Below are 25,116 nucleotides of genomic sequence, written 5' to 3'. Positions count from 1 at the left end.
TACACCCAGTCCGAGGTAAAAGGGTGCACTATCATAAGACACCCGAGTTAATTACAAAGAAGCAAAAACCCTCTACAGTGCGTGGAACCGTATTGGAGGGATGGCTCAACGGACCCTGCAAAATTCATAGTACAGCGGATACCATACCAACACACAGCCTTAGAGCATGTTGGATACTCCGGCAGGTGGCCAAAAGTGGCGAGGATCTTCTTACCCCAAATACCACAGAGCACCATCCCGTAGATGACAATACGGTATTAACAGTTTTCGAAACCTTCGCATCAAACAATAGGCGCAAGCGAACACTCCGCAGCCTCGCCGAAATCTGCCACGTGGCAGCAATGAATCCATGGAGTGACACGGCTATTACCTTCAACGCCAATGACGAACCTAAATTTCGAACTGCCCGAGCACCAGCTACACTGGTCCTCAGTCCAATTGTGGACGGCTTTCGACTCACCAAAGTACTCATGGACGGCGGCAGTGGATTAAACCTCATCTATGAGGAAACTCTCCAGAAAATGGAAATAGACTGGAACCGCATTGAGCAAAGCAGCACAACCTTCAGAGGAATCATCCCCAGTCGGGAAGCACACTGTGCTGGGAAAATCACACTAGATGTGCTATTCGGCACGCCGGAGAACTATAGGTCCGAAGAAATTACATTCCAAGTGGCCCCGTTCAGTAGTGGATACCACACTCTTTTAGGACGCGAGGTGTTCACGATCTTCAAAGCCATACCCCATTATGGGTACATGAAGCTCAAAATGCCCGGGCCCAACGGAATCATCACTCTCGCTAGTGATCCGGACATAGCGCTCCATGCCGAAAACAAAACAGCTGCATTGGCCCTCGAGGCATTATCCGAAGCCCTTTCGGCCGAGGAATTAACTGCGCTACGCTCCACAGTGGACAGCGACGACATAATACTTGACAAGAGATCCAAGTCCACCTCTTTTAAACCAATGGATTAAATAGTCAAATCCCAAGTCCACCCAACGGACCCTACAAAAACAGCCTCCATCGGGGCATAGTTAAACCCCGTCGTGGACGCCACATTACGAGAGTTCCTGCGCAAGAATTGGGATATATTCTTCTGGCACCCCTCAGACATGCCAGGAATTCCACGAAGGCTGGCCGAGCACAGCCTCAGTATCCTAAAGGGATTCAAGCCAATCAAGCAGGCTCTTTGGTGTTTCTCTGAACCTAAGAGACATGCCACGGGAGAGGAACTAGCCAAGTTATTGGAGGCCGGATTCATCAGAGAAATAAAACACCCGGACTGGCTAGCAAACCTGGTGATGGTACCAAAAAAGGACAAATCCTGGCGCCTATGTGTCGATTTCAAGGACCTCAACAAGGCTTGCCCAAAGGATCCCTTCCCCCTCCCCCGCATCGATCAAATTATCGATGCAACCGCAGGACATGAGTCATTGTGTTTCCTCGACGCATACTCCGGCTATCATCAAATCAAGATGGCGGAGTCCGACCAAGCCGCAATGGCATTTATCACACCATACGACCCCTTCTGTTTTAACACAATGCCTTTTGGGCTCAAAAATGCCGGCGCAACATATCAGCGCATGATTCAGACATGTCTGGAGAAACAGATCGGCAAAACAGTAGAGGCATACGTAGATGATGTGGTCGTCAAAACCAAACACGTCGACTCTCTAATAGACGACTTGAGGCTCACATTCGACAACCTCCGAACATACGACATCAAGCTCAATTCGGAAAAATGCATTTTCAGCGTGCCAGCCGGAAAGCTCCTGGGTTTCATTGTCTCCAGTAGAGGAATCGAAGCTAATCCGGCCAAAATTCGAGCTTTGTCACAGTTGGCTACCCCAACAGACCTCAAACAAATCCATAAATTAACTGGATGTGTGGCGGCTCTAAGCCGCTTTATCTCCCGCTTAGGAGAAAAGGCATTACCCCTTTATCGCCTCCTTCGGCGCACCGAACACTTTGAGTGGACGGACGCCGCCACAGCCGGATTGGAAGAAATAAAAGCCATACTGGCAACCAACCCAATCCTGGCCGCGCCAAACATCGGCGAACCAATGCTGTTGTACATTGCGGCAACTCATCAAGTTGTTAGCGCAGTTCTCGTCGTCGAACGAGAAGCTGACGGACATAAGTTCCCTCTTCAAAAGCCGGTATACTATGTATCCATTGTCCTCACTCCATGCAAATCATGCTACCCACATTATCAAAAGATAGCCTATCCGGTATTCATGGTATCCCGGAAGCTGCGACACTACTTTCAAGAGTGTTGGATTACAGTGGCCTCGGAAGTGCCACTTAATGATATTATAAACAACCGCGACGCTACGGGCCGGATTGCCAAATGGGCCATTGAGCTCCTCCCGTTTAACATAACATACAAACCTCGGTGAGCCATTAAATCGCAAGTATTGGCCGACTTTGTCGCCGAGTGGACGGAAGCCGAACTCCCTAAAGAGTACGGCGCATACTCCAATTGGATCATGAACTTCGACGGCTCTAAAATGTTGGCTGGTCTAGGGGCTGGCGTCGTCCTGACATCCCCAACCGGAGATACGGTTCAGTACGTACTGCAGATATTGTATACAGACTCCAACAACGCAGCCGAATATGAAGCTCTATTGCATGGTCTTCGGATGGCAGTCTCCATGGGCATTCAACGCCTGGAGGTGCATGGGGATTCAAACCTTGTAATATCCCAAATAAATGGAGACTTCGATGCCAAGGATCCGAAGATGGCGGCCTATCGAAACGCCGTCCTAAAGATGTCAGCTCAGTTCGAAGGGCTCGAATTTCACCATGTGGCTCGGGAAAACAATCAGGCGGCGGATATCCTCGCCCGCATCGGTGCAAAACGCGACGCGGTCCCCCCCCCCCAACATCTTTTTGGATAGGTTGTTTAAGCCATCGGTGGTATGGGAAGGGGACACCGGAAACAATAGTACGGACCCGGCCAAAACGCCCGATACCGAACACTCTGACATAATCGGAGGCTCTGCCACCGAAATAACACCTTCAGCCCATGTAATAATGGCCGTTATCGCCCGTGGACAGAACCATTACTGGCCTACCTAACTAGGCAGGAACTTCCTGAGGACCAAAATGAGGCACGCTGCATAGTGCGGCGATCTAAAGCCTACAGGGTCCATGAGGGAGAGTTATATAAGAAAAGCACTACCGGAGTCCTTCAAAGGTGCATCTCCGAAGAGGAAGGGCGGAAGCTTTTGGCAGAAATTCACGCCTGACTTGGCGATCACCATGCTGCAGCCCGGGCCCTTGTAAGAAAGGCCTTCCGTATAGGTTTTTATTGGCCAACGGCCCGGGCAGACGCACAGGACTTGGTCCAACGCTGCGCCGGTCGCCAGCTTTTTGCAAACCAAAGCCATATGCCACCCACCGCCCTCCAAACAATCCCCATTACCTGGCCTTTTGTGGTCTGGGGGCTTGACATGGTTGGACCCCTTAAAGGGGGAACCCATAAGAAAAAATACTTACTGCTCATGGTGGATAAATTCACCAAATGGATAGAAGCCAAACCTGTTAAAACAGCCGAATCTGGACCGATGATAGACTTCATATCCGGGGTTGTACACCGTTATGGCGTCCCCCACAGCATCATCACCGACAACGGCACGAATTTCACGGCCGACGAGGTAAAACTCTGCTGTAGCAACATGGGCATCAACTCGATTATGCTTCCGTCTATCACCCACAAACCAACGGCCAAGTTGAGCAAGCAAATGGTCTTATCATGAGCGGCATTAAACCCAGATTAGTGTGGTCCTTAACGGAGTCTAACACGCACTGGGTAGAGGAGCTCGACTCCGTACTCTGGGGGCTGCGGACCATGTCGAATCGTAGTACCAGATATACACCCTTCTTTATGGTGTACGGCGCAGAGGCAGTCCTGCCCTGCGACATTATTCATGACTCGCCTCGAGTGCGCATGTACGAAGAAAGAGAAGCCGAGCTTGATCAGCAGGACAATCTGGACACCCTGGAGGAGGAGCGTGACATGGCAAAAGCCCGTTCCGCATTTTATCAGCAACAGGCTCGCAGATACCAAAGCAGAGAAGTACGGGCCAAAACTTATAACATTGGCGAGTTAGTTCTACGCCTGCCGGAGAAGAAAAAGTCCAAGCTCGAGCCCAAATGGGAAGGTCCCTTCATTATTGACCAATTTCTGATCGGTGGAGCATACCGTCTGTGGGATGCATCAAATAATCGACTTGAGCCGAACCCATGGAACGCAGCCAGGCTCCGAAGATTCTACGCCTAGCACCGGACTCTATGTTCGTCTCCTTCCTCTGCCCATTTTTTGAATATATATTATCTGTCGTTTTTCTCTTTATTTCTTTTAGTCTTTCTGAAGGCCTTCAAGGGCCAACTCGTGCCTCACTTGCACACCATAGATGCGCTAACTGCACTCATTATACCTGGGGGCTTCTTACACAGAAGCTTAATTATCTATTCGGGCTTCATGCCCAACACATATGTTATTCTTCCGCATGTACCTTTTCTTTGCCATTATATGCATCGATATGACTTATGTTTTGGCCAAGCTGGGTTGCCTGGCTCTTGTATTTATGCCCTACGTTCCCGTTAATTCGGCTAGGGCATAAGGGGAGCACCTCTACGATTGTTACTGCCGGGTCAGCCGGATGTCTACCTCAGACTGGGTGAAGCCGAAAGCTAGCGTTCTTAAGAGAATATTCGGTCGGCGAACAAAAGATGATTTTTATTTATTTTCCATATGTGGCCCCATATGTTTTTCCTGCGTTTCCTCTCGCAGTTCGGACATGCACTTCAGGGCATGCGCACCCAGGGAAAGGAACCCTTAACGGAACTATTCTCCCTGGAATATGTTTCTTACTACCCATGTAATATAACATAACTAGTTGGGCACTTGTCTGTTCAAGCACTTATGACCCCTACGCCTGGTCTCCCCGCATACCCCGGTTCTTATATAACTGAGCGGGTACTCGGATACACTCCGGACTATCGGGTCCCGAGGTTGAAGCGAAAAGGTCCGCCATGGCAAATGATCTACAATCCGGCTTGAAGGCATTATACATGTCACTTTAGTTACATAGTCATGCAGAGTGCCTAAATTCCTCCTCTATGCCATCCAACAGGCGGTCTAGCCTACAATCCTGTTGGGAATACTTTGCGGCTAATTCTACTTGCCCATAGACTAAGCTAACGGGGATCTCTTTCCCGTCGGGCCCCATAGGTCCAACCTCGGCCATGTGATTTGGGCCAGCCTTGGTGTACCGCGTCTTCACCATGGCCCAGGCTTCCCTGGCACCTTGACGGTAGGCAGATATCTTCCATAATCGGAAGCGCCGCCGTGCTCCCTTGAGCTTCTCCACAAGCTCTCCAACGCCTTCTGGCAGCGAGACAGATGGCCACAAGGCCTGGGCAATACCTTGCATCACCTGCCGAACTTGTTCGTGCAGTTGTGAGAGCTCGGATAGAAGATCACCCGCAGACCCGGGCATCTCCTCCCTGGGGTGACCCGTCAGCATACCTGTAGACATAACTCTGTTAGCCGGCTTCTCCGCCGTCCCCTTTTATTAAGGGTTCGTTCAAGCACTTACTAAATATGCCGCGTCGAAGCCGCTTATTCTCCTTCTCGGAGTCTGCAAGCTGGGCTCGAACATCTTTCAGTTCCATGCTTAGCTTGGTATTGGCGTCTTGGAGATTGTTTTTCGCATGCCTAACTTCAGTTAGCACGTGTTCGCCAGCCTTTAGCTATCGTACGACATGCTGGTCCTCCGGATTCTCTCCGGATTCATCTGCAACATCTATTGTTAGATCTACAGTCATGCCGCGCGCTATATGGCACCTATCATTCTTTGAAAGAAATGTTACCAGCCGGGGACTTTTTAGGTTCCTTCAATGCGGCAACAGCGGCCCGAAGTTGGGTCTTGCATTCCTCTAGCTCCTGTGACAGTCGAGTATTCTTCTCTATAAGAACATGCACAATAAGATGATCCTTAAATCAGTTCTGCTAACTGTTTCAAGTCTCAGGGGCTACTGATACATATAATCGTCAGATTTGCTTACCCGTACATCCTTTACATACTAATCCGCGACTCTGGCTAGACCATTTTGAGCAGCACGGAGGTACGCCTCTCCAAAGTTGAACGCATCAAATGCCTCTGTTGAGAAGCAAGCATCGCGGAGTACGGCCCAGCGACGCCTATGATTCATGGCGCTCTCCACTTCTGAATTTGTAGCGGATAATCTATCTGCATCCTCTGTAGGGGGAGTATCCGGCGTTTGCCCCATGCCGGCTTCTGCCTCTATGTCCAGTCCTGGAGCCCGACTGGTGGAAGGGTGATCGGCAGCCTCACCGAACATATTCCGGCGAGCGTTCTTTCTATTAAATAAACATGGATGTCATTACATTTCAAGAAAGACGGCAACCACGGAGCGGGGTTTCTGTCATACCTCTGCGCTGGCGTCTCCGTCCTGACCGCCTTCCTTTTTGGCCTGCCCGGCCTCGGTGCCTCTTGTTGGCGAGTTGCTGCGGGTTCGGCATGGCGTCCTTAGTGCCTTCCCTGTAAAAACACCATATGAATATGGTAGGTGAAGTGTCTAAAAGGGGATCCTAGTTTTTGGAGTTGGGATTTTTGGTTTTTCTTACATGCAATGCAGGAAGCAGTCCGGGATAGTTGGCCGTAATGGCCACCATGGCGTCATCACAGCTTAATTGATAGAACTGTCAGTCTATCAGCTCCACGAATATGTCCGGATCTTCTTCATGTCCGGGACCGAGGGCCCGGTCAGGGTCCTCTGGTTGTGGAGATGGGCTGCTGACCTCACTTATGGCTTTTCATAGTTCCTGCCGCAAAATGGCAAGGTGAGTACCTACGATAAAGAATGCGGGAAGAATGGGAGTAAGGAGATATAACTCACCTAGCTTGGAGGGTTGTACATGGAGAATCCATCCCGTGGCTTGATGCGGATGAACTCCTTTTCCTCCCCTTTGAACAATTCGGACAGAATTTTTGCCAAAGCGGCAGCGTTGTCTGGACCCTTACGCCCGCAACGGGTGGCGTCATCTTCCCCGTTAAAACACCACAGGGGGTGCCCTCGATATTGAAGTGCCTGCACTCCCCGCATTATGCATATTGACATAACCTCGATTACTGTTAATCCTGATTGAGCCAGCGCTTTGATCCGGTTCATTAGGTAAAGGACTTCTCCGTTGTCTTCCTCCTGGGGGCTCCGTGGGCGCCAACTTCGGCGTTTCTTCAGAGGAGCATTATTGAACTCAAGAAGACCCCGCCGAACAGGCTCCGGATGGGGGACATCCTCCATATAAAACCATTCCGAAGGCCAGTCTTCGGACGTCTTCTTCGGAGTACCGGACAGGTATCCGGTTTCGGCGATGCGCCATATTTCGGCTCCGCCCACTTGATAAAGTGGCCCCTTCTGTGTGCGAGGGACGAGGCAAAATAACCTTTTCCACAGCTCGAAATGAGCCTCGCAGCCCAGGAACAACTCGTAGAGGGCAACATAGCCGGCGATGTGTAAAATGGAAGCAGGGGTAAAATTATGTAGTTGGAGGCCGTAAAACTCCAGGAGCCCACGGAGGAACGGATGAATCGGAAATCGGAGTCCCCTCAATAAATAAGGGACAAGGCATACCCGCTCCCCCGTAGAGGGGCTGGGGAAGCTCTCCGCTTGCTCCCCGCCATTATAGGTGGCGAGCCCGGCTCGGACGGGCACCATATACGCCAGAGGGAGAAATCCCTTAGTTTGCAGTTCAACTAATAGACTATGTGGGACCGAACACCTCTCCCAATCACCAGGCTTAGGGCTGTGGGGGCGGGAGGAGGAGCTACGGAGGTCGGCCATGCTGGAATGGATCTTTCCGAAGCATGCTCCAATGGATTCTCGCTGGGGGAGGATTGTATGGATCGGATCTAAGAATCCCCATCCATTTAATAGACAATTTATTTATCTGGCTAGGGGGGCGAATGTAAAAACACCCTGGTGCCTCGTATTCATTTGATGCGTGGGAGATAGCCCTTATTGGGCACAGAAGCTAAGAGGTTCAACATTTATGAGGCCGGACACTGCATTATGAACATTCGAAATTTGGAGAAGAACCCGCCTTGCAATGCCGAAGACCACACTGCGCGCCGGACTCATCGTCATTGAAGCCTGGTTCGGGGGCTACTGAGGGAGTCCTGGATTAGGGGGTCTCCAGACAGCCGGACAATATCCTTTTGCCGGACTGTTGGACTATGAAGATACGAGATTGAAGAATTCATCCCATGTCCGGATGGGACTCTACTTGGCGTGGAAGGCAAGCTAGGCAATACGGATATGTATATCTCCTCCTTTGTAACCGACCTTATGTAACCCTAGCCCCCTCCGGTGTCTATATAAACCGGAGGGCTTTAGTCCATAGGACAACATACAATCATACCATAGGCTAGTTTCTAGGGTTTAGCCTCTCCGATCTCGTGGTAGATCAACTATTGTACTATTCATAATATCAAGAATAATCAAGCAGGACGTAGGGTTTTACCTCCATCAAGAGGGCCCGAACCTGGGTAAAACATCGTGTCCCCTGCCTCCTGTTACCATCCGCCTTAGACGCACAGTTCAGGACCCCCTACCCGAGATCCGCCGGTTTTGACACCGACAGGCGGCCTCACCAGGCTGGCTCGCGGGGGACGGAGAGATCAAGGCAAGGGATACTAAGGGAGTCCTGGATTAGGGGGTGTCCGGATAGCCGGACTATACCTTCGGCCGGACTCCTGGACTATGAAGATACAAGATTGAAGACTTCGTCCCGTGTCCGGAAGGGACTTTCCTTGGCGTGGAAGGCAAGCTTGGCGATACAGATATGTAGATCTCCTACCATTGTAACCGATGCTGTGTAACCCTAGCCCTCTCCGGTGTCTATATAAACCGGGGGGTTTTAGTCCGTAGGACGAACAACAATCATACCATAGGCTAGCTTCTAGGGTTTAGCCTCCTTGATCTCGTGGTAGATCTACTCTTGTACTACCCATATCATCAATATTAATCAAGCAGGAGTAGGGTTTTACCTCCATCAAGAGGGCCCGAACCTGGGTAAAAACATCGTGTCCCTTGTCTCCTGTTACCATCCGCCTAGACGCATAGTTCGGGACCCCCTACCCGAGATCCGCCGGTTTTGACACCGACATTGGTGCTCTCATTGAGAGTTCCTCTATGTCGTCACTTTTAGGCCCGATGGCTCCTCCAACCATTAACGACGATGCGATCCAGGGTGAGACTTTTCTCCCCGGACAGATCTTCATATTTGGAGGCTTTGCACTGCGGGCGAATTCGCTTGGCCATCTGGAGCAGATCGAAAGCTACGCCCCTGGCTATCAGGTCAGATTTGGAAGTTTGAGCTAGCCGACCTCCGCGGAGACTTGATCTTCGACGGATTCGAGCCGCAGCCAAGCGCGCCGCACTGTCACGATGGGCATGATCTAGCTCTGCCGCCGAACAGTGCCCTGGAGGCCGCACCCGCATCAGCTCCGACCCTTAATTCGGAGCCAACTACGCCAATCAAGGATGGGTGGTTGGACACCGCCTCGGGGGCTGCAATCTCTACGGCGATCGAGCCGAACACCAGCCCTATTCTTTGTGAAGCCCGTGACTCCAAGGAGCCGGACTCCTCTCCAGACTCCGAGCCCTCCGCGCCCCTACCGATCGAACCCGATTGTGCGCCGATCATGGAGTTCACCGCCACGGACATCTTTCAGCACTCGCCCTTTGGCAATATTCCGAATTCACTAAAGTCTCTCTCTTTATCAGGAGAGCCCTGGCCGGACTATGGTCAGCAAGGTTGGGATGCGGATGATGAAGAAATTCAAAGCCCACCACCACCCACTTCGTAGCCACTATCGATGATTTAACCGACATGCTCGACTTCGACTCCGAAGACATCGACGGTATGGACGCCGATGCAAGAGACGATCAAGAACCAGCGCCTATAGGGCACTGGAAAGCCACCTCGTCGTATGATATATACATGGTGGACACCCCAAAAGAAGGCAATGGCGATGCAACAACGGAGGATGACCCCTCCAAGAAGCAGCCTAGGCGTCAGCGGCGCCGCTCTAAATCCCGCCAAAGCAAACATGGTGATTCTGGCACGGGAGATAATAACACCCCGGACAGTGCCGAAGACAACCACCTCCAGCAAGATTCAACACAGGAGGATGGAGAAGCCAGCCCTCATGAGAGAGCGGCAGACAGAGAGGTCGAGGACGATAATTATATGCCTCCCTCTGAAGACAAGGCAAGCCTCGACGACGACGAATTTGTCATGCCGGAGGATCCCGTCGAACAAGAGCGTTTCAAACGCAGGCTTATGGCCACGGCGAGCAGCCTCAAGAAAAAACCGCAACAGCTTAGAGCTGACCAAGATTTGCTAGCCGACAGATGGACTGAAGTCCTTGCGGTCGAAGAGTATGAACTCGAACGCCCCTCCAAGAGCTACCCAAAGCGCACGTTGCTACCCCGATTAGAGGACGAAGCACCTAAACCTACATCACCAGCGCATGATGCGGCTGACCGGCCACCCTGTGGCCGCGACAGAGAGGCCTCTCGGCCCTCCACTCAAGCCGCACCCCGGTGCCTCTTAAAAAATACCAAGGAATGGGAAAACGCGCCAGACCTGCGAGATATATTGGAAGACAAGGCAAGGCAAACAAGATCGATCTACGGATCGCGTGGGTGCCCCACGGCACGAGACGGTACTTGTCACGCCAGATACAGTGAATCCGGCCGGGCCGAACACAGTAGACAAAGCTCGTTTGAGCTGCGTCGTGATATAGCCCAATACAGAGGCGCCGCACACCCACTATGCTTCACAGATGAAGTAATGGATCATCAAATCCCCGAGGGTTTCAAACCCGTGAACATCGAATCATACGATGGCACAACAGATCCTGTGGTATGGATCGAGGACTATCTCCTTCATATCCACATGGGCCGCGGTGATGACCTACATGCCATCAAATACCTCCCACTCAAGCTTAAAGGACTAGCTCGACATTGGCTTAACAGCTTGCCAGCAGAATCAATTGGTTGTTGGGAGGACCTGGAAGCCGCATTCCTCGACAATTTCCAGGGCACTTATGTGCGACCACCAGACGCCGATGACCTAAGCCACATAATTCAGCAGCCAGAGGAATCGGCTAGACAATTCTGGACACGGTTCCTAACCAAGAAAAATCAAATCGTCGACTGCCCGGACGCAGAGGCCCTAGCAGCCTTCAAGCATAACATCCGCGACAAGTGGCTTGCACGGCACCTAGGACAGGAAAAGCCGAAATCTATGGCAGCCCTCATGACACTTATGACCCGCTTTTGCATGGGTGAAGACAGCTGACTAGCTCGCAGCAACAACATGACCAAGAGCCCTGGTAATTCGGATACCAAGGACAGTAGTGGCAGGTCGTGTCGCAACAAGCAAAAGCGCCGCATTAACGGCGACAATGCTGAGGATACGACAGTTAATGCCGGATTCAGATGCTCTAAACTCGGTCAGCGGAAAAAGCCATTCAAAAGAAATACTCCGGGCCCGTCCAGTTTGGACTGAATACTCGACCGCTCATGTCAGATACATGGCACCCCCAAAAAACTAGCCAATCACACCAATAGGGATTGTTGGGTGTTCAAGCAGGCATGCAAGTTAAATGCCGAAAGCAGGGACAAGGGGTTGCATAGCGATGACGAGGTGGAGCCCCGGCCGCCGAACAACAGTGGACAGAAAGGTTTTCCCCCACAAGTGCGGATGATGAACATGATATACGCAACCCACGTCCCCAAGAGGGAGCGGAAGCGTGCGCTAAGGGACGTATACGCGATGGAGCCAGTCGCCCCAAAGTTCAACCATGGTCTTCCTGCCCGATCACTTTTGATCGAAGGGACCACCCCACTAGCATCCGTCATGGCGGATTCGCCGCATTGGTTCTAGACCCAATTATTGACGGATTTCACCTCACTAGAGTCCTTATGGACGCGGCAGCAGCCTGAACCTGCTTTACCAGGATACAGTGCGGAAATTGGGCATCAATCCCTCGAGGATTAAACCCACTAAAACAACCTTTAAAGGCGTCATACCAGGTGTAGAGGCCAACTGCACAGGCTCAGTTACACTTGAAGTGGTCTTCGGATCTCCGGATAATTTCCGAAGCGAGGAGTTAATCTTCGATATAGCCCCGTTCCGCAGTGGCTATCACGCACTGCTCAGGCGAACCACATTTGCCAAGTTCAATGTGGTGCCGCACTACGCATACCTCAAGCTCAAGATGCCAGGCCCTCGAGGAGTCATCACGGTCAATGGAAACACCGAACACTCTCTCCGAACGGAGGAACATACGGCGGCTATCGCGGCGGAAGTACAAAGCAGCCTCTCAAGGCAATTCTCCAGTCTGACCATTAAACGTCTGGACACCATCAAGCGCGCCCGGAGTAACCTACAACAAGACCGCCTAGCACGTTCCGAGCAAGCATAGCAATGTGGCCCCAACCCCAGACCTCGCGAACTTGTGAAACCAGTGTTGCGCGTACATAACTACGCTCTGGAAATACCATGGGCAAAGGGGGAGGGGCACCATCACGGCACGCCCGAAACATGGCTTAAACCGCACTAGGGGCAGCCGACTTCTTCATTTTCTTATACTTTCAGGACTCCACTCTTTGGAAGGCCTGTCCGGCAGTACAATTGCTGCAAAAACGATACAACAACCAGGGGAGAAGAAAGCTACGCCGCACTACGGAACTCTAAGGTGGTCTCTATAACGAGCAGTATACCTGTTTCACATACCATTCCGCAGCTCGCCCCTAGAAAGGACATGTTAAATAGTCCCATCTTTTTCTTATCGCACCATTTGTATCGTTCTGCTTTGATCGCAGCCTTTTTTAAATAAACAATGCATAGCTTCTGTCTATTATTGCATTACTCTTTTTTACGAATATATGTTCAATAATGACATGTTGCACCCGTACACTTTGGTACGGCCAATACACCAGGGGCTTAAGTACCCCACAATACGGTGTGAGCAGTCCGAACACTTTCACAAGTGCGGCACCCCGAACTTATAGCATTATATGCATCGGCTCCGAATCATGTCTTGGGTCAATAGTTGGGTTTGCCCGGCTCCTATGTTTTGGTACCTTACGTTCCGTTATATCGGCTAAGGTAGCACTAGGAGAACTACTGCGATTGTGCCCTAGTTGAGCTGGGCTAAGCACCTCAGTAGAGAAAGCTAAAACTGACCGTCATGATGAGGCGAGAGCTGGTCGCTGTTCGAGAGGTTTTCGAGTCCCTAAAGACTTATGCCTCTTAGAGCGAGGAGTCATCTTTGTCCGGCCTAGGCATGGATAGCGCCCCGAACTCGGTTTTCCAAACACTAGGGGTTTCGCCAAAATTTAAATTATAGAATTCTATGGCTAGGTGAGAGTGTTCAAGCATTATAGTCTGATTGCCTTGTTCGTTGTGTTGAGCGCCTCCCTCGAAGGACCCAATAATGGGAAAAAGAGCGCTCATGTTTATCCCGAACACCCCAACACTCGTGGCATGGGGGAAGAAGCCGACGACTCGCCATCTCTCAAATTTGATAAACGGCCGCACAGAAGGTAATATTTTAAATTCAAAAGCGTTGCTTAGCGCATATGAACAAGTTTTCAGCGTACAGGATCACAAATGCGAGTTTACTCAAAAATTACATCTTTGGAGCATTCATCCGCTATAAGGTGGGCACCCTTCAGGACACCCTCATAATACGCTTCCGGGACGCGATGCTCCTTGCCCGGCGGCTGCCCGTCCTTCACCAGCTTCTCCGCATCCATCTTGCCCAGTGCACTTTAGCGCGGGCAAGCGCCCTATGGGCACCTTCGATGCAGACGGAGCGCTTGATTACTTCAAGCCGTGGATAGGCATCCACCAGCCGCCTCACCATCCCGAAGTAGATACCAGGCAGAGCCTCTCCAGGCCAAAGCCGAACTATGAGGCCCTTTATGGCCTGTTTGGCCACCTTGTGGAGCTCGACCATTTGCTTCAGCTGGTCGCTCAAAGGCACCAGGTGTCCGGCCTCAGCATACTGAGCCTAGAACACCTTCTCCGTCGAGCTCCCCTCTTCGGCTCGGTAGTAGGCGGCATCAGACGCACTGCGGGGCAAATGTGCGAATGCTCCTGGAGAGCTCCGGACTCGGGTAAGTAACAAGTAATTCACTTTCATGTGCTTGGTTTGCATAATGAATGCCTTACCCGCTGCTATCTTCTTCATCGCTTCAATTTCTTGGAGGGCTTTCTGGGCTTCGGCCTTGGCAGACTTCGCGCTTTCGAGGGCTTCCGCAAGCTCGGACGCTTCCGTCTTTGAGTCAAGCTCCAAACTCTCGTGTTTTTTCACGAGAGCCTGGAGCTCTTTCTGCACCTCCTCCACCCGCGCCTCCTACTTCCCTCTCTCTGTGTGCTCCGCGGCCGCTCTGTCTTCGGCCTCGGGCAGCGCTTTCTTAAGGGTTGCCACCTCGGTCATGGCCCCTATAATATCACGTTGATCCTGTCATTTTTTGCAACCACATCTTCTCTATATACTTGCGCAAGGTATTACTTACCTTCCTTCTCCTCGAGTTGCCTCTTGGCATGGCCGAGCTCGTTCTCGGACCGCACGAGGTTTTGCTTCAGCGTATCCACCTCCGCAGTCAGTGCGACAGAGGCCAGCAGCGAAGCCTGCATATGCATATTGACTTGATTATGTTAGACTCTTGCAAATGTTATTAGATCCTCTATTCGGCTTTTCTTTCCGAACGCCGAACAGAGCATCAGGGGCTACTGTCTATGCGGTAATATTTTTACATATTCTTTACTTACCTCAAAGCCTGTTAGAAGACTGGCACAGGCTTCAGTCAGTCCGCTCTTGGCGAACTGAACCTTCTGGATCACCACACTCATAATAATGCGGTGCTCCTCGTCGATGGAGGCGCCGTTAAGCACCTCCAGCAAATTGTCCGGTGCCTCCGGTTGGACGAAGGTCACCGGCTCGGTAGGCTTGCTCCTCTTGGAAGGAGGCTGCCTACCAGAGTCCGGAACCATTGAAGGTTCTGGCGCGGTGTCCGGCTCAAGGCCGGACTTGGAGCCCTTGGGGGTTCTATCCCCTTTGCACCTGGAGTCCGGGAGGTCGCCTTGCGGCGCCTCCAGGACCACCTCCTCCTGGCTTGGAACCTGTTGGGACAGCACCTCGGCGTCGTCCGTAGGGTGGGGGGAGGTAGCGGGCGGAAGTGAATCCACGTCCGACGAATCCAGGGAGCCGCTCGACGACTCGTCGAGCCCGGCCTTGGGCGGACTGCATAGTCATATTCGGCGTAAGGAGGAGCTGTGCAAGAAAGGAAAACTATGAATTGCTCTGGTGTCCGAATACTTACGATCTCGCCAGGGGCATGGCCCTGTGCGGCCACTCCTCTTCGTTGTCGTCGGCGTTGGTAGAGTAGTCCGGAGGAGGGGTCTTCCCCTTCTTGGACCCTTCGGCCTCCCCAGTTGGGGCGGCCTTCCTTTTCTTCCCCCCCCCCCCGCTGGAGGGGGAGAGGTCTCTTCTTCCTCCTCCTCGTCTTCATGGGAGGAGTGCGTCTTGGAGTCGTCGGATGATGAATCCGACACCTCCAGGCGCCGGGCACTCTTTTGAGTCCCCGTGGCCTTCTTCTTGGCCTTCTTCTCCAGCACCACATAGGGTGCCGGAACCAGCAGCTTCGCCAAGCGAGCGTCCGCTGGGCCTTCGGGCAAAGGGGCCGGACAGTTGATATGTCCGGATGTCTCCTGCCAATCCTGTCAAAGGTAAGGGAGCTTAGATCCCGCATGGAGTCAAACTATGAAAAACTAATACCCTGTAAAAGGTAAAGACAGCTTACGCACTAGCGTGACGATACGTGCTGAATCCGCGATCCTCGGTAGCGGATGCGGGGGCCTCGGCGCCCTTGAAAAGCACCTTCTAGGCATCTTCGTACGTCGTGTCGAAGAGCCTGCTCAGAGTTCGGTGCTGCGCTGGGTCAAACTCCCACAGGTTGAAAGCCTGTTGTTGACACGGGAGGATCCAGCGGATGAGCATAACCTGGACTACGTTGACAAGTTTGAGCTTCTTGTCCACCAGGGTTTGGACGCATGTTTGGAGTCCGGTCAGCTCTCCTTTTTTCCCCACGACAGGCCCGTCTCTTTCCAAGAGGTGAGTCGCGTAGGGGGTCCAGATCGGAACTCGGGGGCTGCGACTCATTCAGGGTCGTGCGACTCGGTGATGTAAAACCACCCCGATTGCCACCCCTTTAGGGTCTCCACGAAGGAGCCCTCGAGCCATAGGATGTTGGGCATTGTGCCCACCATGGCGCCTCCGCACTCCGCCTGGGTGTCGCGCACCACCTTCGGCTTGACATTGAAAGTCTTGAGCCATAGGCCGAAATGGAGGCGGATGCAGAGGAAAGCCTCGCACACGATGATAAACGCCGAGATGTTGAGGACAAAGTTCGGGGCAAGATCATGGAAATCCAGGCCATAGTAGAACATGAGCCCTCGGACAAATGGGTGGAGAGGGAAGCCCAGTCTATGGAGGAAATGGGGGAGGAACACCACCCTCTCATGGGGCCTAGGGGTGGGGATGAGCTGCCCCTCTTCGGGAAGCCGATGCGCAATGTCGTTAGACAAGTATCCGGCCTTCCTTAGTTTTTTGATGTGTCCTTCCGTGACGGAGGAGACCATCCACTTGCCTCCCGCTCCGGACATGGCTGGAGAAGGTTGAGGTGGGGTGTGTGGACTTGGGCGCTAGAGCTCGAGTGCGCGGAAATGGGTAGGCAAAGGAGGAAGAAGGCGTGGATGAAAAGGTGGATCCTTATCCCCTTATATGGGCGGACGCGACTATGCGTCCCCACCAGCCTGGTAAAACTCGCTTATCTCCCAAGCACCGTAATCAATGGCGCGGTTGGGTTACCCACGCCCGTATTGATGAGAATCCCGAAATAAGGGGAAACGATCTCTGCTTTGACAAGACATACCAAGGAAACCGCCTCGCTAAACGCGCTGAGGTGGGACAGTAAAACGATTCAAATAAAGACTTGGCCGTGGTGTGATGTCATGCTACAGAATACATCAGCAGATTAGATTTGTGTAAATATTATTCTCTCTATGGCAATATGTGGAAACTTATTTTGCAGAATCGGACACTACCTTTGTGTTCAAAATCTTCTATGAAGTACTTGGAGGAGGAACCCGCCTTGCAATGCGGAAGACAGTCTGCGCGCCGGACTCGTCGTCATTGAAGCCTGGTTCAGGGGCTACTGAGGGAGTCCTGGATTAGGGGGTGTCCGGATAGCCAGACTATACCTTCGCCCGGAGTCTTGGACTATGAAGATACAAGATTGAAGACTTCATCTCGTGTCCGGAAGGGACTTTCCTTGGCGTGGAAGGCAAGCTTGGCGATATGGATATGTAGATCTCCTACCATTGTAACCGACTCTGTGTAACCCTAGCCCTCTCCGGTGTCTATATAAACCGGGGGGGGGGTTTAGTCCGTAGGACGAACAACAATCATACCATAGGCTAGCTTCTAGGGTTTAGCCTCCTTGATCTCGTGGTAGATCTACTCTTGTACTACCCATATCATCAATATTAATCCAGCAGGAGTAGGGTTTTACCTCCATCGAGAGGGCCCGAACCTGGGTAAAAACATCGTGTCCCTTGTCTCCCGTTACCATCCGCCTAGACGCACAGTTCGGGACCCCTTACCCGAGATCCGCCTGTTTTGACACCGACAGATACCTTGTGAGGTTCCTGTGATACAAGCCATGACGACTGGAGCCACACGGGTGCCAGGCGAGCGCCAGTGCGCGGAGTGTCCTCGTTTCCTCTTTGGTGCTAAAGAGGCAAGCACAGGTGAGGAGTCCCGAGGCATCAGGCAAAGGATTCCATATCGGTGCTACGAGACCAAGACCAGCAGGGCAGAAGGACGGAGGTCGCCGTGGAGCCCAAGACGGTGTCATCACCAGAGCCTTTGGCAGACGAAGACTATTTTTGTCTTGATAGCTTGTACTAGCTATCCCCCTTCAAACTGGCCGTTGTGGGATCCCTTCCCACCTAATATTTGGGAAGAGGACCCGGGCCTCTACATATAGGACTAGCCACCATAGTATGAAAGGGAGGTCAATTCGAACAGGGATCACATCAGCTCATGTCATCTAGAGAGACCAACCCCGACCACACAAGTTCACCAAGCACAAGATTACCTCACCTCAGGAGGTTGTTCTTCCCTTGTAACTGTTCATCCTCAGCCTAAGAGGTAATCCACCACACCACAGTGGAGTAGGGTATTACACCACATCGGTGGCCCGAACCAGTATAAACCTTGTGTCTCTCGTTCTTTGGGTTCGTCGAGCTAGGCCATGAGTTCATAGAGTGTGCGAGCTAGAGAGGGGGGAGATCTTTCTGCGCACCCCAGTGTTCGAACCTCAAGGGTTTTGCCGGAACCTGAAACCTGACACCTTCCCCTCTTTCCTTCTCCTCCTGGTTCGTCCCATATGGGGGGCTCACCAGCCCCTTGTGGATGGTGTGTTTCCCCTCTTTTCCCATAAGGCCCATATCTTTTGTCAGGGGTGCCCGAAACACCTTTCGGTGACCCAATATGTACCCGGTACCCTCCAGAACACTTCCGGTGTCCGAATACCATTGTCCTATATATCAATATTTACCTATCGACCATTTCGAGACTCCTCGACATGTCCATGATCTCATCCGGGACTACGAACGTTAAGCGTGGGGACCCTACTGGTTTGAGAACTATGTAGACATGACCGAGACACCTCTCTGGTCAATAACCAATAGCGGAACTGGTTCCTACATATTCTATGAAGATCTTTATCGGTCGAACTGTTATGACAACATATGTAATTCCCTTTTCCATCGGTATGTTACTTTCCTGAGATTTGGTCGTCGGTATCTTCATCCCTAGTTCCATCTCGTTAACGGCAAGTATCTTTACTCATTCCGTAATACATCACCTCGTGACTAACTCCTTAGTGATTTGCTTGCAATCTTATGATGTGTATTACTAAGAGGACCCAGAGATACCTCTCTGATACTCGGAGTGACAAATCCTAATCTCGATATATGCCAACTCAACAAACACCTCCGGAGATACCTGTAGAGCATCTTTGTAACTGCCCAGTTATGTTGTGATGTTTGATAGCACAAAAGGCATTCTTCCATTTTCCGGGAGTTGCATAATCTCATTATCGAAGGAATATATATGTATTTGACATGAAGAAAGCAATAGCAATAAAATTGAATGATCATAATGCTAAGCTAACGGATGGATCTTGTACATCACATCATTCTCCTAATGATGTGATCCCATTATCAAATGACAACTCATGTCCATGGTTAGGAAACCTTAACCATCTTTGATCAATGAGCTAGTCTAGTAGAGGCTCACTAGGGACACAGTGTTTGTTTATGTATTCACACATGTATTAAGGTTTCCGATCAATGCAATTATAGCAGGAATAATAAACCTTTATCATGAATAAGGAAATATAAAATAACAACTTTATTATTGCCTCTAGGCATATTTCCTTCAGTGTCGGGGGGTATGAACCATGGAGAAGTTGGAATACGGTAGATATTACACCAATAGAAATAAATAATGAGTTCACAACAATACCAAAAGTGGTGATTTATTTTATTATACTAACGGATCTCATGAGTTTTCTATTGAGTTTTGTGTTGCGAAGTTTTCAAGTTTTGGGTAAAGATTTGATGAACTATGGAATAAGGAGTGGCAAGAGCCTAATCTTGGGGATGCCCAAGGCACCCCAAGGTAATATTCAAGGACAACCAAGAGCCTATGCTTGGGGATGCCCCAGAAGGCATCCCCTCTTTCATCTTCATCCATCGGTAAATTTACTTGTGGCTGTATTTTTATTCACCACATGATATGTGTTTTTCTTGGAGCGTCTTGTATGATATGAGTCCTTGATTTTTAGTTCTTCACAATCATCCTTGTTGTACACACCTTTTGAGAGGGACATGCATGAATCGTGATTTATTAGAAATTTAGAATACTCTATGTGCTTCACTTATATCTTCTGAGCTAGGCAATTTTGTTGTAGTGCTTCACTTATATCTTTTGAGAGCACGTTGGTGACTTTATTTTGTAGAAACTATTGAACTCTCTTGCTTTACTTATATTATTTTGATAGTCTCTCTAAACAGCATGGCAATTTGCTTTGGTTATGTATTTAGTCCTAATATGATGGGCATCCAAGAGGGATATAATCAAAACTTTCATATAAAGTGTGTTGAATACTATGAGAAGGTTGATTCCTTATGATTGTTTTGAAATATAAAGATGGTAATATTAGAGTCATGCTAGTGAGTAATTGTTGATTGGTAGACATACTTGTGTTAAAGTTTGTGATTCCCGTAACATGCACCTATGGTTAACCATTATGTGATGAAGTCAAAGCATGATTTATTTATTGATTGTCATCTTTGTGTGGAGGAGCACGCGATGGTTAACTCCTACCAACCTATCCCCTAGGAGCATGCGTGTAGTACTTTGTTTCGATGACTAATAAACTTTCGCAATAAGTATGTGAGTTCTTTATGACTAATGTTGAGTCCATGGATTATACGCACTCTCACCCTTCTACCATAGCTAGCCTTTCTAGTATCACGCAACTTTCACTGGTGCATTAAACCCACCATCATCTTCCTCAAAAGAGCCACCATACCTACCTATTATGGCATTTCCATAGCCATTCCGAGATATACTACCATGCAACTTCCATTGTTCCATTTATTATGACCCGCTTCATCACTGTCATATTGCTTTGCATGATCATGTAGTTGACATCGTATTTGTGGCAAAGCCACCATTCATATTTTTTTAAACATTTCATTCTTGAATCATTGCACATCTCGGTACACCACCGGAGGCATTCATATAGAGTCATATATTTGTTCTAGTATCGTATTGCAATTCTTGAGCTATAAATAAATAAAAGTGTGATGATTATCATTATTAAAGCATTGTCCCATGTGAGGAAAGGATGATGGAAGCTATGATTCCATCACAAGTTGGGATGAGTCTCCGGACTTGACAAAAAAAGAGGCCAAATAAGCCCACAAAAAATAAAAGAGGCCAAAGAAGCCCATAAAAAACAAAATTCTATTTTTATCATTTACCTACTCTAGGACGAGCAGGAATTAAGCTTGGGGATGCTTGATACGTCTCCAATGTATCTATAATTTTTGATTGTTCCATACTATTATATTATCTGTTTTGGATGTTTTATATGCATTAATATGCTATTTTATATTATTTTGGGACTAACCTATTAACCTAGAGCCCAGTGCTAGTTTTTGTTTTTTCCATGTTTTTGAGTTTCGCAGAAAAGGAATATCAAACGGAGTCCAAATAGAACAAAACTTTCAAGATGATTTTTCTTGGACCAGAAGACACCTGTAGGACTTGGAATCCAAGTCAGAAGACCCATGAGGCAGCTGTCGGATGTGGGGTTCTGGCAAACCCTTAAGGTTCGAACACTGGGGTGCGCGCGAAGTCTTTCCTTCCCACCAATCTACGCCCTAGCTCGCTAAGATCTCGCGGATGAACTCGACGAACTCGTAACATGGAAATACATGAGGTTTATACTAGTTTGGGACACCATTGTGGTGTAATACCCTACTCAAGTGTGGTGGTGGTGGATTGCCTCTAGGGCTGATGATGAACAGTACATGGGAAGAACAGCCTCCTGAGGTTGAGGTGTTCTTGTGAGTAGGCTCTCAATCGGGTTGGATCAAGCTAAGATGAGATGCCTTTACTATGGTGGCTAGCTCTAATTATGTAGGCCCTGGCCTCTTCCCCAATATTAAGCGGGAAGGGAGCCAACAACGGCGGGCAAATTTGAAGGGGGGTAGCTCGTACAAGCTATCCTGAAAAAAGTGGTCTCCGCCTGCGAAAAGCTCTGGCGGTTACGTCGTCTTGGCCTCCACGACGACCTCCGTCTTGATGTCCTCCTGGTATTGGTCTCATTGCACCAATATAGCAACCTTTGCCTGATGCCTCCGTACTCTTCGTCTGCGCTGGCCTCCTTAGCACCAAAGAGGAAATAAGGACGATGTGCGCGCTGGCGCCTGCCTGGTATCGTGCGTCATGGCTCACGTCACGAGGGCCTCGTGAGGTTTACCCCACCTTGATATCTCCTCTCCTCGTGAGCCTGCCTAGCTAGGCCGCTCTAGAGGAGGCCTTGCGTCGTCCGCCTCGCTAGGCTTGGACCCTCGCGAGGGTCTTGGATGCCTTGTTGATGAAGATGGGCCATACGGCCGGTTGGCTCAGCCACGCTGTGGGCTGCAGGCAGGCAAGTCTGGGGACCCCCGTTCCCAGAATGCCAACAGTAGCCCCCGGGCCCAAGGTGCGCCCGGGCTTGGCTTCACGGCGAAGCCAAGGGTCAAGTTCAGAGCATCGCAGGCCCCCAAAAGCCTGCGGCCTCGGTTGACGCATGGCGGTTGATTGGACGTGGGCGTCTCCGCTTCCCCATGTTGCCTCGGCAACTGTTTGACCTGACAAAAGGCTGGCGCGGGCAGCACTTGCCTTTGTTGCTTCTTCCTTGCCTCGCTCCAGATCCCCTTTCTTGCTCTTCGCCTACGCTATCTCCAGATCTGCCCCAGTCTTGCTCTGCTTCTGCCGCTCATGGCTCCGCGCAAGGTCAAGACTTCCTTGGCACCGTCTTGGTACGAGCCCACTCTTGAGGTGCCGACCGTCACGGAGAAGAGCCTCGCCTCCGTGCACCTGCTGACAGCGGGAGAGAGCAACGAATGGGGGAAGACGGAGCTCCGGCTTGCGTCTGACAAGCCGGAGCCTGAGGGGAGCACCTTCTTCCCCTTCTTATCGAGCAGCGTCGCTGTTGGGTTGGTTCCTCCCTTCTCTGATTTCTTTTATGAAGTCCTCGACCACTATGGGCTGCAGGCGCTGCACCTCCATACCAACTCTGTCCTCCTCCTGTCCATCTTTGCCTACTACTGTGAGGCGTACCTGGGCGTGATGCCGTCTGTGGCGCTCCTGCGCCATTTACTCTACCTTCGCGTCAGCGGCAAGCATGCCTCTGAATTTGCTAATTTCGTCGCCTGGGGCAAGGCCAACTCAATCTCGAGCACCGGGAAGAGAGCCGACAACATTCGATCCAAGTAGGTCATGATGGACGCCAAGCATGCCCATCCGTGCCTGGTGTTGCCGACGGAGGTGCCCCGGCAGGGAAAGGGGTGGCCCAAGGTGGAGCTTGTCGACGAGCGGGCATCATTAGTGTTGGGGCACATGATGACCGACCTGAAGCCGGGGAACGCGAGGGCGGCCAAGATAACGGGGTCGATGCTCCTGAGGGAGTTCTCGATGATGCGGGTTTCCCCACTCCAGGCGCGCACGCCACCTCTGGGAGCTCGAAGAAGATGAAAACAAGACCCGCCTGAGGCCAGCGGACCTGCCTGGTGATGAATTGGACGCCGTCCTGCGCCTCATAGTCGGGGACAACCAGGAGTACCCGCCTAGCGCCTTCGTTCCCCTGTTCGAACGCAGGGACCGGGAGGAATTCGTCGCCTCCAAGCCGACTTTTGATGAGCGTGGGTTAGTGCCACCGGCGCTTCCAGGAGCTCCTATGGCGCAGAAACCTATGGAGGTGTCTTGTGGCGAGTCCCACGGAGAGGGGGAAGAGGAGGTAGACTCGGAGAAGACCCCGGAAGAGGTGGGGGAGACTTCCCCTCTGAGCAAGGCCGAGATTCTCCGCATCCTTCCTGACGATGCCGAAGTCGACGCCTACCAAGGGGAGAGGGAGCAACCCCTCATCCCGGCGAAGGGTAGGTCGTCGCTGGTGGTCCGTGGTGCTGCCTCCATCCCAACACCTCATGGGGCTGGATCCAGTTCTGCCTCTGCACTGCCTGGCGCCACCGGAACCCAAACGCCTGCCCTTCAGGTCCTGATCCTGTCAGGCTTCAAGCTTCACAAGCGAAAGGTGGAGTACTTCGCGGTGGACCGGTAGGTGTCTCGAGCTTCGCTTTATCCCTGTCGATACTTCTTATTTCCTCAGGCTCGCCCTTGGTTGATCAGGCCGGCGTCTTCGGCGAAGAAGAGGAAGGAGGCTACGGCGGCCGTGCCTCCCTCCGCAGAGAAAGGAGGCAGCAGCGCCCGCATCTCCGCAGCCTGGTCGTCCTTGTGGGGCCAAGAGGAACATCGCTGCGTGGAATCAGCCCCCATGGCCCCACTGGCTCCGGAGGTGTCGGCGCTTGGCGCGGATGATGAGGTCCCAGCTGCTCCGGAACCCATGGTCTCCCAAGCCCTGGTGACCGTGTCGCTTCCTCCCATCACAGCACCTCCACTCCCTGGTTCATCTGCTCCTGCTACTGTCTTGGAGCGTGCCCTTTCAGAGATGACCCAGCTGCAGACGGATCTCCTAAGCGCGGACCCGCGCCTAGTGGCCAGGCATCTGGAGTTGCCCTCTGGCTGGCTTCACTCTGACCTGGCGGTTCGCGCGGCGCTGGGCCAGGTTGCTGCAGCTTCCGAGGAGGAGAAGCAAGGAACCGCCAGCAATTCAGCGCCAAGGCCGCCCATGATCGCTGCCAAGTGCTAGAGGGCGAGTTGCAGAGCCTGCATGACAAGCACGCCGAAGAGGCATGCTGCCGCCAAGCGAAGGAGGAGAAGAAGAAGGCCCATGAGGAAGCCGTCAAGAATCGTGATGCTGAGTTGGCGGCGCTGGGGAAGAAATAGGCCGCCGAGCGCAACCGGTTGGAAGAGTTGGAGTGGAAGATGGGGCGAGGGAGGACGATCTTGATGCCAAGGCGCGAGTCCTGGCCGAAGAACGTGTGGCCTTCGCCGATCTCGAGAAGAGGTCTCGCAAGGTGCTGAGGACACTCTACGAGCACGGCTTGGAGATGCCGCTGGACATCGACAAGGACGGCCCCGCCCAGCTGCTTACTCACGTGGTGAAGGCGCTTGAGGAGGTCGTTGATGGCCTCGGTCCCATGGCGGAGGCAGAAGCTCGCGTCCTGTCTTCAGCCGCTCTGACTCGCGTCTTCAG

This window comes from Triticum dicoccoides, chromosome 3A (assembly GCF_002162155.2).
Source record: "Triticum dicoccoides isolate Atlit2015 ecotype Zavitan chromosome 3A, WEW_v2.0, whole genome shotgun sequence".
NCBI classification, from domain to species: Eukaryota; Viridiplantae; Streptophyta; class Magnoliopsida; order Poales; family Poaceae; genus Triticum; species Triticum dicoccoides.
Note: the sequence above shows the minus strand (reverse complement) of the source record.